Below are 16753 nucleotides of genomic sequence, written 5' to 3' on the forward strand. Positions count from 1 at the left end.
AAGGAGCACTAGCCATAGGGCAGGCTCAGTGCCAGGCACTAGGGAAACACTGATGAGGGAGAGAGTCCTTGCTCTTGCTTCCATGGAGTTGATGGTGGGTGAAATAGACAAGGAATCAGTATTCTGACCTAGGAGGATAGAGAGTGAGGGAAGCTCATATGAAAGGGAACTGATCTAGTAGTGTGGTAGAAGTAGTGGGAACATTAACCTGACACCTGAAGAAGGAACAAGAAGTTGTCAGTTGATGAGAAGAAGAGCATCCTGGAAAGTGGAAACAGTATATGCAAAGGCTGGGAGATGAGCAAGAACATGGCTTATTTAGAGAACTGAAGGGAGTTCAATATTCCTAAAGGAGTGAGTCATCTTTGTTCCATGGACAGTCCTGCAGATGTTGGATTACGCCACTCATATCAGTGAATATTCTCATTAATTCCAAATTTTAAGCAAGAATACCAAAAATACCATTTCTCCATGCATTAATGAGCAGATCCTTTGATTGGATGAAATATGTGAAGAGACAAACTATTCAACATTCAGGCAGGCTCAATGTTACCTTATGTACATGTTTATATACTGACTGAACAAAAGCATGGGATACTATCTTTTTAGTAATGAACTATAGAAATGATCCCTAAAAGTATAGTCTTTGGGATACTATCTTTTTAAATGAATAAGACTCATTAGATTTTAAGTAGATGCATGATTTTTATGTTGTTTTTGTCAATGTTGTTTATTTTTTGCTGTTAGAATCAGAGGCTTTGGAAGTTTGTCAGTTGTGTGCCCCATGATAAGAAATCCATACGTACCTGCAGTGTGATTTTATTTTTATTGATAACAGCAGTGAAAGCTACCTCTTAGCTATTCAGAATATGGATTGTTTAGCAGTCAGACACTATCAGTCCAGAAAGCAGCTTAATCAACTTTATTCATACAAAAGTACATGCTAGTGATATGGCTAGTATTTGTAGGTCATGAATTTTTATTAAGTCAAAAAAACCCCATTGATATTTAACAGATAACATCAAGCAGGACACAGATTTATTTCTGACCCAAGTTGCACCACTTCTGTTAGCTCTCAGCTTTGATGTCAGCATTGCATGAAAGCAAATGTGCTTTCACTAATATTGCCCAGACTTTGTCACATAGAAATTTCAGGATAGTTCCATTCATATCATGTATTCACTCAGTGAACATGTATGGGGTGCCAGCTTTGTGTCAGTATTGATTGTAGGTGCTGGCGATACAACAGTGCATAAGCTATAGATGGTCTGTGCCCTCATGGGGCTCACAGTCTAGAGAAGAAGACAAATATAGTCACTTGGGGTGAATAAAATGTGAGCAATGCTGTAGTAAGAGAAACCTACTGTGCAAGCCCAGAGGAGGACAGCTATCTAACTCAGCTTTTGAAGGATGAGGGAAGGCTTCCTGAGGAGAGCTATTTAACTGCGATCAGAAAAGTGGGGTAAGAGCTAGCATGGCCAAGAGGAAGGGCAGGAGGATTTCAGGCCCTTCAGAGGGAACAGCACATTTTGAGAGAAAGTGATGGGATGAATGGAGGGAAGGAAGGGAGAGAGTGATGGACAGGGGTTGCAAATATAAGTATAAATGTGAATAATTGAATAATACTCATTATGGCAAGGAGAGGCATGGGATGCGCCTGGGGAAGTAGGCAGACAACAGCACACAAAGGCATTGAGGGATTTGTCTGTTGGGATGAGGAGTTTGAATTTCATTTTTTAAATTTATTTTTTTATTTTTGTTTATTCTATTACAGTTGTCCCAATTTTTCCCCTTTGCCCTCCTCCACCCAGCCCATCCCCTACTCCCACAGTCAATTCCCAAACTGTTGTCCATGTCCGTGGGTCATTCATACATATTCTTTGACTAATCTTTTTCCCTTCTTTTCACCATTCCCCCCATCTTCCTCTGGCAGCTGTCAGTCTGTTCCTTGTTTCCATGTCTCTGGCTCTGTTTTGCTTATTAGTTTATTTTAAATGCATTGGGAAACCTTTGGATCATTGTGTGGTGGGGGGCCCTATAATCTGATGTACATTTTAAAAAGTTCTGTCTGGTTAAGGGAGCAGTGAACATGCTGAGGGACTCAGGCTTAGACTTAGCAGGGTAAGCATGAAGGTGGAGAATTTTAAAGATTTCAGAGCACTATTCAGGGGTTGGAGGAGTTTGGGTTTAATGCTAACAATAACGGAAGTGGTACATTGATATTTAACTAAGGGGGTGGAGTCAAGAATGATGACTCCATGTTTCTGGAATGCAGTTCCATCTCTAGCACTTACAAACTGTGGAATCTGGGCAGTATCACTTCTCCGGGCATCTCCTTTTCTTCATCTCTTAGGTGTCCCCACTGTGATTTGTAGATTCATTTTCAATGGTGATTGATACTGAGCCTAATATCCTTTACTTCTAAATATATAGGAGACCTTCAATAAATATTGGTCAAATAAATGAATTAACATTAGTCAGTCAACCTCCCACTTCCTTACACAGGTACATTTCCTGGTTAGGTGCATATTAGTGTATTGTCTCTCTCATTATTATTTTCAAATGAGGACTAAATTAGTCAAAAGTGGAAATGAAACCTTAGAGGGAGTGTGTTATAATGGTCCCCATATTGGAACTGGGACTTAAGAACTCAGGTTGTATTTCTTATTTTCCTGTTGTTCTACATTAAGAAAATCACTTAAATGCTTTATATCAATATTCATGTCTGTACAATGCAGATGATGATGCCAGATCCTAAGTTTTAAGGGGTGCTATTAACAAAATAGCATTTAAGTGTTTAGTGTTTATAGTAGACCATTTTCCTTGGAACCTAAGGGTAGTTGTCATGGCCCTGGGGTAAGGCAGACAATAGAAGTACCTGAAGAGCTTTTGCTGGGAACCCTTGCATCTGGAGACTGTGGCTCACTGCCTTGTGTGGTGGCGGGGCGGGGGGCTGGTCCTGCACTGTGTGCTGCTGCTGTGTGGGGGATCCTTCTGTTCACTTTAAGGGAGAGACCTTGCTCTGCATAGTCTTGTGCAACATGGTCTTCTCTTGTTTCAGAAACACCACATGCAAAACCACAATTGTCATGAACCTGATTATAGTTAAGAGAAAATATACAGGTATTGGGGTTGCTGTTGACAAAGGCTAGATTTTCAGGTCAACAATATGAAGTCACACTGCTTTGGGATCATTGCACCAACGGATTGGTGTCTTCTGATTGTAGTATGGGAAGCTGGTATTATACAGTGGGTTGAAAGAAATACTTTCTTATGCACAAGCATACAAAATAATGTGAACTTCTAGCTCACAAAATTTGACAGATTTCATGGATTTTGTGGTTTTGCCATAATGAAGACATACAAATCTTTTTACATTTTCTTATTTTTTTTAGAAAGTAGGTATTGCTAGATTTGTTGGGGACATGTCGCAAGGTACTCAGCATACCATTTCCCCTTAGATAGCCCAGGTTGGCCCCTATAGGGTTTTTGAATCTGTACCATTGAATCTAATCTAATGAGTTATGCACCAGTGCAAAACAAAGATAATGCAGGTACTGACCAGGGCCAGTTTCATTGGTGCATGAACAAAAACTGCTAAGTGGTTTACATTTGAGGCTATAATAGTGAGAGTTGTTCCCAAATGGATTTGAGTGCTCTCTGTGAAGGGGACGGTCATGTTAATGCAGAAATGCATTAGCAAGTATGAAGAAATGAAAAAGGTTGTTCATTCTAAAATAAAACTAAAGTTTGTATTGGAAAATTTTATCTCAACTTTGAAAGCAAGAAGTTTTCATATGACATTTGTTCAGCAAATACTTACTGAATATCTACTATGTATCAAGCACTGCTGGAGACATAGGTGATGTAACAGTGAATCAAACTGAGACCCCTGCCCTTCTTATAGTTGTATGTGTATGTGTGTATATAGAGATGGGAGCTCCTAATAAGCAAAATGTAGGTAAAAACATAGGTTATCTGCTGGCAAATGTAGAGAAAAATCTGAGAATGTGTGGTGGTGGTGACAGCGAATGTGTGCAGTTTTATGTGTGGTGGTCGGGTATAGACTCGCTAAGGTGACATTTGAGTAAAAACTTAAGAGAAAGCCATGCAGATATGTGGGAAGAGGATTGCCAACCTTTGCATGCTGCCTGGGGGAAAAAGTGCCCAAGAATAAAATGTGTGTTACCCAGAACTAAGAGAGTCAGTGTTGTTTTTATTTCACAGGAATGAAGTCCTTCTTCTACGTTCCCCTATAAATTTGGCAAAGCAGAATTTAAAATGCAATATACAGTTACTTGATTCTTAAAAGTGTACAAACAGCTTTTTTCTCTATTGCAGTCTCTGCATCCACATAACATTGGATGTGCTAAATTGGTCTGTACTGTGTATACACCTGCTTTGGTGTTGAAAACTACTTGCTGATTTGCAAATGCAAGCATGCCAAAATTTTCATTTATGGAAATGAAAGCATGAACCATTTTTATATCTTGGAAGAATGATCACCTCCCTGGTATGGAGGTTTGTTACTGAACTAAAGGGGTTTGTTCACCTGCATGCATCAAAGCCCAATAAGACATGAACAGTAGTTTGCAGCAAAGAAAGTAAGGGTTTATTTAAGGAAATGGTGCCAATTCAGAAGACACAGGTGAACTAGTGCTTCAAAACCTGGTTTCCTAATGGCCCACAGCAGGCCAGAATGCAGGGTCCGGCGCCAGTAACACCTGAATGAGTGTGGTTGGTAGGATAAAAATATGGGTGCAATCATTTATACTTTTAATTTAAACATTTTACCCACAATGTCATATGGTGTGCTTGAGTGTGATATTGTTATCTCACAGAATTACATGCTTATGATTTTGTAATAAAAGATTTTGTAATATAAGACTGTGTTATTTGTGCCAGACACTGTATATATGGAAAAATTATTAGTCATAGTGATTAGGAGAGTTTGGATTGTGGACTCTAGTGATTGGTTGAGGCCAGGGTTGAGAGTAGTTGATCATTGTATCAAGTCCTGAGGTCAGCCATGGTGTCATTCTGTTTAGTGTCACAAGGGTGTGGTCCTAGGGTCTTCTGCTTTCATGGGCCTGAGGCTGAAACACAACTGAGGTCAAGATGTTATCATTAGTTTAAGTGAACCTCTGTTCCCTTGGTTGAGAGACCTGAGGCTTTATTCTTGACAGTTTTATGCTAACCAGAACCTGATGTCCTACAGGCTTTATGATTCAGGGAGTGGACATGTCAATATGTCATGGTGCTATTAGACTGGAGAAAACTAGCTTGAATTAAGGAAAAAGTCATAGTAAAGAAATGAAGTTTGTTTGATGTTACAGGTTCAGCTTGAGCTACTTTGGACCATATGAGTTCTGAAACTAGGAGGGAGTTCATAGCTAGGTGGATCCACCTGTCCTGAGGACCTGAAAGGTGCAGGAGAGAGAGAGTAGCGTTGAACCACATCGAGTAGTGAGTGAGTTACAGTCATGGGGAGGAGACATTCCCCTTTAATATCTGTTGGGGATTAATGTTAGAGCTAGTAGATGAGTATTTCTCTCACTTCCTTTTTTAAAATTTTTATTTATTTTTAGAGAGAGGGGAAGGCAGGGAGAAAGAGAGGGAGAGAACCATCAATGTGTGGTTGCCTCTTACATGCCCCCAACTTAGAACCTGGCCTGCAACCCAGGCATGTGCCCCGACTGCAAATCAAACCGGTAACCCTTTGCCTCGCAGGCAGGCACTCAATTCACTGAGCCACACCAGCCAGTGCTATTTCTCTCACTTTCAACAGTGCTCTAGCCCTTGGCACTTGCAGGTTGCTAGGTAGGAAGACCTACTGGGACTGGAAGAGCAGATCTCTGATCCTGCCAGTGGGGAGGCCACAATCCCCAAGAGACACAGGTGAACTGGTGCTTCAAAACCTGGCTTCGGCCTTTTCTGGACAATATTTGTGCATGTGACATTTTATCTTTGGTACCTACCTGTCTGATGAGTATGTGCAAATAGATGGAGTGTTGGGGTGGATATCTGCTGGGACAAGGAGCTGTTGTAATTGGGAAGGGGCTGGCAGATTGACCTTCCCCCCTCTGTCTTCAGTTAAGTGCTCATTTGTTATATAAAGATGTGAGTGGGACAGGGTTGGAGAGAAGGGAACTGTATGTTCCTGTGGGAAGAGTACAGGAGCTGGGTGCCCTTGGAGGAGCCTCTTTGTGTCACTGGGTCTCAGTTTTGTGAACCTATATACAATGAGAGTGGCATTTTCTAGTACCTACCAAGCTTGTTGGGGAATAAAATGAGATATGGTGTGTAAAAACACTTGGTGTAGCACTTCTATACATGTGTATACTTTTATAAGTGAATAGCTTTACCGTAGAAATTTTTTAATGGTGAAATATTCAGCTATTCAGGTGACACACAGCCTTTTCTTAAGAAATGATGCCAAATTATCATTATTCATTGGAAATTACATGTTTGCTTCCTAAGATTTTATCACCCAGATCATTTCATTTTGATATCTTTCACACCGCACCCCAGGGAAACATGTGGAAAATTTACTATCGACAAATAAAGATATTATACCTTGAAGGGGACAGGCCCAAGTCAGCAGGAGGGCTTGCATTTCTGCTGCCTTGCTGTCATTCAGTGATGGAAATATTATAGAATGTTTAACACTATATGTACAAGAACAAAAGTCAATTTCAAAAGAAGGAACCTTATGACACTTTAATATAAAAGACTGATGGTTCTATTGAAGTTCAAAATAGAAAACTGGAAGTTTTTCAGTAAGGACCCTTGAAAATATTTATGGTATGCAGTTCAGTGTCCCCCTTGAGGCTTTGCCCTTTCATATTCAAGTGAAGGTGTTCCTGAGACTGCTCACTAAAGTCACTTTTGCTGTGTGGACTCTCAGCATCTCATAGTGAAGAGACAATATGGTCTAGTGCTTAAGCACACAGAGTTTGTGCCCTAGTTTTCCCACCAGTAAAATGGGCATAACAATAGTGTGTACCTCATTGGGCTGTTGTATGAATTAGGTCAGTTAATGTATGTAACAGAATAGTGACAGACACATAGTAAATGCTATGTAAGTGTTTGCTACTAGTATTACTTAGGTGCTCACAACTGAGATTATTGGCCTAGATGGTCTTTGGTAAAATAAAAGTCTGGCCCTGGCTGGTGTGGCTCAGTGGACTGAGTGCTGGCCTGTGAACCAAAGGCTCAGTGGTTCAATTCCCAGTCAGGGCACATGCCTGGGTTTCAGGCGAAGTCCCCAGGTAGGAGCATGCCAGAGGTAACCACACATTGATGTTTCTCTCCTTCTCTTTCTCATTCCCTTCCCCTCCCTCTAAAAATAAATAAATAAATAAATAAAATCTTTAAAAATAAAACAAAAGTCTGAATAAAGTCTGTGTTCTGTAGAGAGGGAAAGGGGGGTGATAAGGGAATCATGTTCAGTAAATAACCAGCAATATCTGCCACAAATGTTCTTGCCACCTCATTCAATTCCCTGCAAGGCCTAGTTCAAACATTCACCTTTTCTATGTTACCCACTCTTCTCCCTAAACCTACTGCATAATTTCCAGTATAATCTCAGCACTTTCTCTACTAAGTTCTTGGATAATATCATTTATCATACTGTGTCATATTATCTGTTTATGGGTCTGTCTCCCTCATTAGGCTATGGGCTCCTTGAGGGCAGCCTGGTGTAATTTAAGTACTGTGCCTCAGAACATAGTAGACACTCAATCTGTGTTAGTTGAGCAGTGACTATAGCTGGGTAGAAGATTTCTCTCTCAGGGCTGTCCTTCCTTGTGGTGACTATCTTCCCCACTAGTAGACTAGAGCTAGCCCCAGGTGGCCTGAATGTGGTGCCTGAACATGCTGCCTGCCCTTGGCTGTACTCTCTCTGCAGTGGGCTGCTGGACAGCTGAAGGTGGTGATCATCACAACCAAGGTGGGCTGTGGCAATTTACTGGGGCAGAAGGGAAGTGGTAACTAAAATGATGATACATCTCTACCTTCATGGGACAGGGCTGGTAGCTCTATGCTTTGCACTGTCTCTTCTGAGGCCTTCTGAAAGGCCCTCAGGCAGATTGAGCTGCTGTTTATCCCATGCATTCCTGGCCATGTGTACATCTTTCTTAAAGAAGTGGTTTTATTGCATGATGAATAACTCATAAATCACAGCTTGTTTGCCTGTTTGCTCCTCACTAGACTGCAAGCCCTGCAAGAGGGCAGGGACTGTCTTTTTTGACTTTGTGGAGTAGCCTATGGTAAATGGTTATTAAATGAGTAGAAGAAATAGGTAATCAGTTTATCCTTCTGATACTATTTCAGCAATCTGCCCAAATACCGCTGAAAAATGTATCTGATTACTTGTTTCTCAGCCATCTCTTCTATTTCTTCAAACTTTCAATAGGCTGTGGAACCATTTTTTCTCACTTGGTACCTGGCACACAGGAGGGTTCAGTGAATGAGTGTTGAATTGAATGATACCTGAAAGCAGCACAGATGTCGGGTACTTCTACTTCCTGGGTGTATTTGGTGGCAGGAATACAGATCAGCAACCTATAGCACAGCAGTCGCTGGGGGAAGGGTGTCAGCATCCCACTACATATGGGGACAGAGACCCCACAGTCAGCAATTAATCAGGTGACTCCATTGCACACCATCTTCAACTCTATCTTAAATTGTATGTACAGCCTATTGTAATAATGATGCACATAAAGCCAACCCATGTCTTTGAGGTGGTCTACTTGATAAGTTGAGAAAGTATATGGTATTTGTTAGAATGAGGTTTTTCGTCCAGAGAGAAACAGAACTAAGGAAAAATTAACCCCCAGTATTTCAGAAAACTCAATATTTAAGGATTCTGCATAATAGCATTTTTGCAGGGGCCGCCCAAGCTTAGATAATAAATTAGTGCATGGGAAACCCTTAGGGAACATCATTTCTAGATGTTCATTTAGCTGAGTGTCCAGCAAGGTGTGAGGTACTGTGAAGAATACCATAGATTGATAGGGCCTATTCTTTTTCCCCAGAGTTTACATTCTCATTGATCTTAGAAGTTTATATCTGAAATGGCAGTGAGCCAGTGGAGAGGATATAAACTATAAAGTTGAGCTGTTTATTTTGTACATGTGGGAGATCTTCAGAGGGATCATGCTAATGTCAGGGTAAATCAGCAGAGCTGTATGAAAGGAGGGAGGCCTTGGATGATAACAGTAAAGGGAGTGGAAAGTTCAATCCAGGTAGGGGGTTGGGGGGAGAGAGGAATGGAAGTAAAAATGATCATGGGGCATTGCTGGTGGGCCCAGCCTGACAGGATCATTCATTCATTCATCAGGTGAAATTTATTTGATCAACTACTTTGAGCCAGGTCTTGTGCTATATACCGTGAAACAGCAATAGATGAGACATGGTCCCTGCTCTTGCTAATATGGGGACACACAGGGAGTGCATTTGTTTACTCATCAGTCATTCATGCCGTCATCAAACAACTAATAAGTGTCTCATTTGGATGTCACTCAGTGCTGCATGCTGGCCACACAGAAATAAATCAGATCAGTCCAGGAAACTTCCATATTGTAGGTACATGCAGATATTAAACATACATTCACCATTTGCAAAGTGCTTTTTCACATATGAGGCAGGTTTAATCCTCATACCAGTCCTGAGAGGTTGTTTTCATTCTACTCCCCATCTCACAGATTAGAAAACTAAGGCACAGAGCAGTTAAGTGATTTGCTTCTGATCACACTGCTAAGAAACAGCTGAAGTGGGACACGAACCCAGTTCCTCTGTGTTTTCCTTTATGTCTTGGGATCACAAGACTTACTGATTGAGAACTATATGAGCAGAAGAAAAGGTTGAAAACTGATTGTTGGTAGAAAAAGATGCATCTTTTCCTAAATGAATGAAAGAATCCTTTCTCTAAATGAGAGAATTGCTGTCAACTCAGGGAAGGTTGTGAAATGTTTGAAGACATGTAATGGGATGGTAACTAAAGGACTGAAAAATAAGAAGGCTCCACATCTGAGTGTATTGCTTCACTAGCCCACTGTGAGATCCTCAGTGTGGATTAGCCATGATCTGTGATACAGTCCGTGCTGTTCTTTCTTGCCTCAGAGCTCGGCTGCAGTTGTGGAGTCCTTCCAGACTGACTCCTGAAGACGAAGGCAGTCTTAATATTTGGAGAGGACTTGGATTAAAAATGAAAACTTACCAGACAAGAGCCTTCCATGTCAAAACTCTTCCTCTCACACCACACTCAAATTGCTTTGATCTGTTCCTTTCCCAAATAACCAGATCTAGGCTGCCCTAAGACAAGCCAGTTGGCATCATAGAATATTGACTATAGAGTTAAATGTTCTGTAAAGTACAAATGTTGTTAAAAAGGCACATGTGGTATCTTATCACCTGTATGTGTCAATTCTTGATCTTGCTGGCTTATAATTCATATATATGTTTTTAAAAAGAAAAACTGTTAGGTAGTTTGGGTGATTACATGGATTTCTCCCTCCCTCCCTGCCCTCCCTCCCTCCCTTCCTTCCTTTCTTCTTTTGCTGAGTCAATATTGTTAAGATAAAGATATGAAAAAGATCTAGAACACTTGTATGCAATTCAATTTCTTATTCTTTCCTGCAATCAGAAGATAAAGTGGGGAGATAACTGGAATGTGTTTGTGGCAAAGAATGCAGGAAAGAAATTGACTGTGATTATAGACCTCACACCAAGATTATGATTATAGACCTGACATCCAAATTGTGCAGATTGAGACCATATGCAACACATGGTGCAGTGTTTTTCTAGGCCTAGTTTCCTTGATCTTTCTTTCAAGTCCTTAGATACCAAGCTGACTGTTGAGAAGTTCTCTCTCTGGTAATCACATTCTGGAACCCTCCCTTGAGGGTTTTCATGGAGACTTTTCAAACTTTGCAATAGTGTAGAAGAAATTCCATATGTGACATAGTGGTGTGGAGTGTGGGTTGTTGGTTATAAATTTGTGATGGGATTGTCTGGGTGTTAGCATGAAAGTACTTGTATATACTTGGCAGCATTCTCTCTGGGGCTGTTAGAGTTGAATGGATAGGAATATCGATTGATTTGGAAGTCGCTCTGGCAGTATGGTGTAACTGATGTCTTTCACATTCCTTCTTTCCATTTTCTCTGTCATCCTCCTAAACTCTGTGACCTCAGAGAACAACCCAGCTTTCTATGGTTGAAGGAACTGATGTCTGCAGACCATAAAGCACTTGCCTAAGGGTTGTTTTTGTTGTTGTTGTTGTTTTTGTTTTTTGTATAGCAAAATATAGCTTCCAGAAATGCTTTCCATTAACCACATTGCTTGCTCTTTAAAACAATTTGATAAGGTAGGTGGGGCAGGTTGTTTTGTTACATTGTATAAATGAGACCCTTTAGGGCCAGAGAAGTAAGATTGCTTGTTCCAGGTCCAAGAGAGAGTAAGTAGCATAGCTGGGACTAAAGCACAGATCTTCAAATGTCTAATAGGATACCATAATGCCTCTGAATCTTTTTTTCCCCAGAACAGACATTTCTGTTGTGTTGAGTTTGTGTGTTGTGTCAAAGGACCTCCTACATCATTTTTTTGACACTACTCTTCATTGGTACTTGCAGTTGCCTCAGATTGGTAATCACCTTTTAAAACTGGTAGCTATTTTGTTTCTCTAACTTTCTTAGTCATTTGTGCTGCTATAACACAATCCCACAGACTGGGTAGCTTATAAACAACAGACATTTATATTTCATAGTTACGGAGTCTTGAAGTCCAAGACCAGAGTGCCAGCATGGCTGGGTAAGGGCCCTCTTCCAGGCTGCAGACTTCTTGTTGTAACTTCACATGGTAGAAGGGGCTAGAGAGTTCCTTGTGGCCACTTTTATAAGGACACTAATCCCATTCATGATAGCTTTACTTTATGACCCAATCACCTTCCAAAGGCCCCACCTAAAAACATCACCTTGGGCATTAATTTACCAATATGAGATTTTAAGGGCACAAAACATTCATACTATAGCACTAGCTATATTATGATTTCTTTGACGCTTTGAGATAGGCAGGTTTTATACATGTCTTGTAGCCCCCTTAGTACATAGCACATAATATACGCTTGCTGAGTATTTTTGTTGATTGACTGATAGTTGAAATAAATTGGGGACTGGCATATGTCTAATAGAAATCTGAAAATTCAAGTGTTTTTTTGGTTCTTGGCTCAGGATAACAAAATCATAGGTAATACAATTTGATCCTCTCCTAGCCTAATAAGGTGTTATGTAAAATTTGTATTTTGATTGGAGAAATTCTGTGTCTGCCAGCAGATTCTGACTGTTAGAACATGAATATACAGATTAATTTGTGGTTGCAGAGTTCTGGCATAGGGTTTGTGGAATACAATCTAAATGATCCCCAGAGCTTTCTGATGTCTGCCAATAGTGAACAAGTTGATCTTTTTCTCCTTTTAAGATTTCTATCTTTGGATTTTTTTTTCAGAGGTTCACCGAGTACTGTTCTGCTCCTAAAATCAGAACCTTGAAAAGCAAGGGTGGATCAAATACCTGATTTTTGCTAAGAGCCAAGAAGGTGGAAGCCAGTACAGTCAAGGTAGAAAATGGAGAGAAAGCAAGAGGAAGGATGAAAGGGAAAGTGTAAGCAATGCAAACAGGAATCTGGCATAAGCCTGATGTTTGAATCAGAAAACAAGGCTCCTATGGGCCTGGCTGAGTGTCATCGCCCCACATGACCTGCTGGCTAGAAAGAGTTAATGTGTCCCTTCACTAAGGCTGATCTTGCTTCCATTCTGCTGCATATCTAGCCCAAGAATCATCAAATTAAACACATAAAACTTTTTATTCAAATTGGATTTGGGTCCTGATATTAAGGAGTAAAAAAAAAATAACCATTTCAAAGCCATTTCATATGTTTATGAAAGTGTGGGGTTTTTATGGACCTGTAGGGAATTTAATACAAATAAAATAGAAATACAGAGTCATATCTGAACTATATGTTGAAATCATATTTTGATGAAGCTAGTTTTAAACAACTGTACTTATTGAGGACTCACTGGGGGCAAAATACACTCTAGGTAGGCTTTTCATTTTTTTTCTTACAGGGGAGAGAGAGAGAGAAAAAACTAGTCATATTGAAATGACGTGAACATTTATAAAAGCAAATAATAGAACAATGCATATTCTTCACTCTTGAAAAGTTTATGAATCAGTGGCATGTCAAAGCAATATCATAATCACAATGTAGAGAAGATAATCCATTGTTTTCTTGTATGAAGTCATTAGCATTCTAAATTATTCATTTGGAAATAACACATTGAAAAGAAAACAATTAGCACTGCTCTTTCACATGATAGCGGTGTGTCCTTGGGCCCACTCAGGAAGCTGTTGAGTAATGGGCATGTCGATTTGTTATTAATGCATTATATATTTCAGAAAAAGCATCAAATTTGGATATGAAATTGAATTTTTCTTTTTACAAAATAAAAGTCATTATGAGAGGTGATAAGTAGATAAGCAGGTAGGAAAACAAGGCAGTAAGGCAGAGTGTGGATTGGGTCACAGGGTCTATTCACACCCCATTTCTGCCGATGGGAGATTATAGTCTAAGAGCATGTAGTAGAGGTTGGATTAGAACCTCAGATCAGAAGCTATTCAAAGACTCTCTTTTTCCCACTCCCTGCACTTGTTTCTTTCACAAGCTTTTCCAATATTCTTTGGGTACTCTGTTGTACAATCTAAAAGAAATTCACCATCTAATAATAGTTTTATTAAGGAGGAGAAAGGAGCACAATCTAGAATTTGCATTTCACATGTTCCTAATAAGGCTTCTTCTTTTAAAAATAGCTCTGAGAATGGAGCCTTATTCTTTCATCAAGCTTGCATTGGGTACCTACTGTCAGCTCTTGGGGACACAAAGATGAATGGGACATGTCCCATTTGCCAGTAGTTCATAAACTAGTATGCCCTGTGGGGGAGGAAAAATAATTTTCCTTCTACCCTTCAAAATTCTTCTGGCTTATCTAATAAGCAAATTGACATGAGACAGATTAACAGGAGAAAATAGCCAATCTTGTTACATAAATACATATGGGGGTTGTGTAAGAATATGGGACCTGAGGACAAATGTGACAGTTGATGTTTATATGCCATCTTGAGCTGGGGTGGGGGTAATGGTTTGGACTTCAAAGGAAAAGTAGGAAGTTCCTCCTTCTTTAAGCAGGTTTTTCTGTCTGAATTGCTCTAGGTGGATAACAGTGAGGCAAAAGTCTCTCCTTAAGTCTTTTGTTTCTTAAAAATAACTAGCTAAAATAATCAATATCCCTAAAAAGCCATATTTGGGGGTAGCAAAACTCCATTCTCCCTCAGCCCCATGGGGTAAGAAATAAGACAACATCAAGGGCCTATGGGAATTCAGGGGTGGGAGAAATTGATTTTTTGCTGCAGGCCTCCTGGAAGAGGGCTGGTAGAATTGGGCCTTGATGGATGGGTAGGACATACAGAAATAGGGAAAACACAGGGAGCAGTCACAGGGTTGAGAAAGCATGTGGCATGGTGGCTGACAATAAGATGTAGTTTTTTTGTGGGGGTGTAGGGCTTGTGGAGGGAAATGATAGGAAGTCAGGTTAGTAATGCAAGTTGAAGCTAGATTGATAAGGATGGCCTTGAATGTCAGACCACTCTATTTTGGCCTTTATTCAAAGGTGCTAAGACATATTCCTGGCAGTAGCCAGGCATCTTAAGGAACAGAATCTATAGTGTATTGTGGTAAGAGACCCAATAGAAATGAATGCAAATGGTTGGAAGCCCAGAGAAAGGAACACCTCAAATGTCAAGTGTGGAAGCTGGGGAATAGCCAAGAAATGCTTCATGTAAGAGATGACATTTAGCTGATTCTTGAAAGATGAATATGAGTTCTCCAGGGGATGAGTTGGGGAATGGCCTTCCAGGCAGAAGGAATAGCAGCTGCAAAGTCTGAGAGGTTGGTGAGAGGGTGCCATGCAGTGGAATGGCGATTACTTTTGTATAGGAAGTGTTGCTGTAAGTGCATACCAAGAGATAAGAAAGACTAGGAAGAAGGTAGGGACTGGGTCACAACAGTCCTGGATGGCTGGGATAAGGAGCTTGGACTTAAAGGGCCATATGCAGGAAACAGGCCTGATGGGCCACTGCTTTAGAAACATCACTGTAGCTGAATTAAGGATGTTGGGTTAGCACAAATGGCAAAAGCTTGGCTTGCCGGGAGAGAGGGCTGGCAGTGGGACCCAAATGTGCAAAAACGTTTGGGGCTTAGAGTCTGGGATAGACTTGGAGAGTGGAATATAAGGATTTAAGGGACTGATTTTTATGCTTTTAATTAACACTATAGTTTTAGCACCAGGACTCTTTGTTCCAAGGAAATCTTACACACAGTCCTCTGTGCAGCAGGGAAAGGGAAACTTGTGGGGTTTTGTTTACACAACACTCAGCTGGACTAAGAGACTTGGCATTTTGACTATTCAGTACAAAACTTTCATGAAAACTAGTGGAGTTCACAAATGGTCTTAAATGAAATACCATGCAGCTATAACATGTGTTTTCACATTTACTCACCTGAGCATGAAATAGTGTTCTATCTTCATGTTGAACTTGAGTCCTATATTTGTAAATTTTGATACCTTCTCTTTAAGTATAATCATATGGTCTTTGAAAGGGTAGATATTTGTAGTTTATGTTCTGGTAAAGTGCATTGTTATACTTTGCAAATTATTACTCCACAGTATTTACATATTAATGTTTGAGAGGACTCCTATGCTTTTTTTAAAATGAGTTTGTGGCATGTTTATTATGACATTGTCCCTCATTTTTGCCAAGTAGAATTTGTCTGACTTTGTGGGCTGATGAATGGTGCCATATTTATTTTCTCTATCAGATGTGTGGGTGGTCAGTGCCGGTATTACTTACAAGCTCTGAGATTGCCGGCTGGGAGTCTAGATTCATTGGTGATAGGGATGTGTACCATCATCACTCATGAGAGATCGGGGCCACTTGAGATTTTGACAACTGGCTGTGTATTTGGTGTATTGTCATTGTTGGATGTTACTTATCTGGGGCACTGTTATTACCACATCCCTGAGTGAGTTGTCCCCTTTTTTCAGGTGTTGCCAACATTCAAATTTCAGAGATTGGTAACAGAAAGTTGTTCAGAGTAAGTTGAGATGATTGACATTGACTGAGCCTCTACTTTTCTATAATTAATGCAATGTTGACATATTGGTTTGGGGTGTGTGTGTGTGAATGTAATTGCTGACTTGACTTTTGCTTATCTTCATCTCTGTAATTAGAATATATTTTGTCTTGATGTTTAGATTAAACCTGCCATTTTCGCATAAACAGTTTACTATGTGCCAGCTGCTAGGCCAAGTACAGGGTGTAGAGAGATTATTTTACCCTTGAAGAGCTCACAATCCCATAAGGGAGACAGACAGTATACTTAGGCAAGTTCTTCAGCTGAGTTATATGCTATTTATTAGAGGAACATGAGAGGAAGGAGATGTTAATTTATGAAGGATAATTGCTCAAGGGAGGTTTCTCTAAGGAGGTGATACTTGACATCAGTCTTACTAAATAAATAGAAATTTGCCTAATTGAAATGCAGAAGGAACATTACTTGCAAAGGCTTACTATCATGAAAGAGGATGAAGAGTTTGGGAAGCATGTGTGGGGTTAAAAGGGAGGGTGGAAATATAGGCAT

General features: G+C 40.2%; 1 protein-coding gene and 1 pseudogene across 4 annotated transcripts in view; one reads left to right on the plus strand and one right to left on the minus strand.

Annotated features, from left to right (window-relative positions):
• FGF13 (fibroblast growth factor 13) overlaps nt 1–16753 on the plus strand; it is a 528114-nt gene that overhangs the window by 44936 nt on the left and 466425 nt on the right. The window lies entirely within an intron of this gene.
• Nucleotides 529–647, minus strand: LOC123819141 (annotated as a pseudogene).

Source organism: Phyllostomus hastatus, unplaced genomic scaffold (assembly GCF_019186645.2).
Source record: "Phyllostomus hastatus isolate PE091 unplaced genomic scaffold, TTU_PhHast_1.1 phas_contig_30, whole genome shotgun sequence".
Lineage (NCBI taxonomy): Eukaryota > Metazoa > Chordata > Mammalia > Chiroptera > Phyllostomidae > Phyllostomus > Phyllostomus hastatus.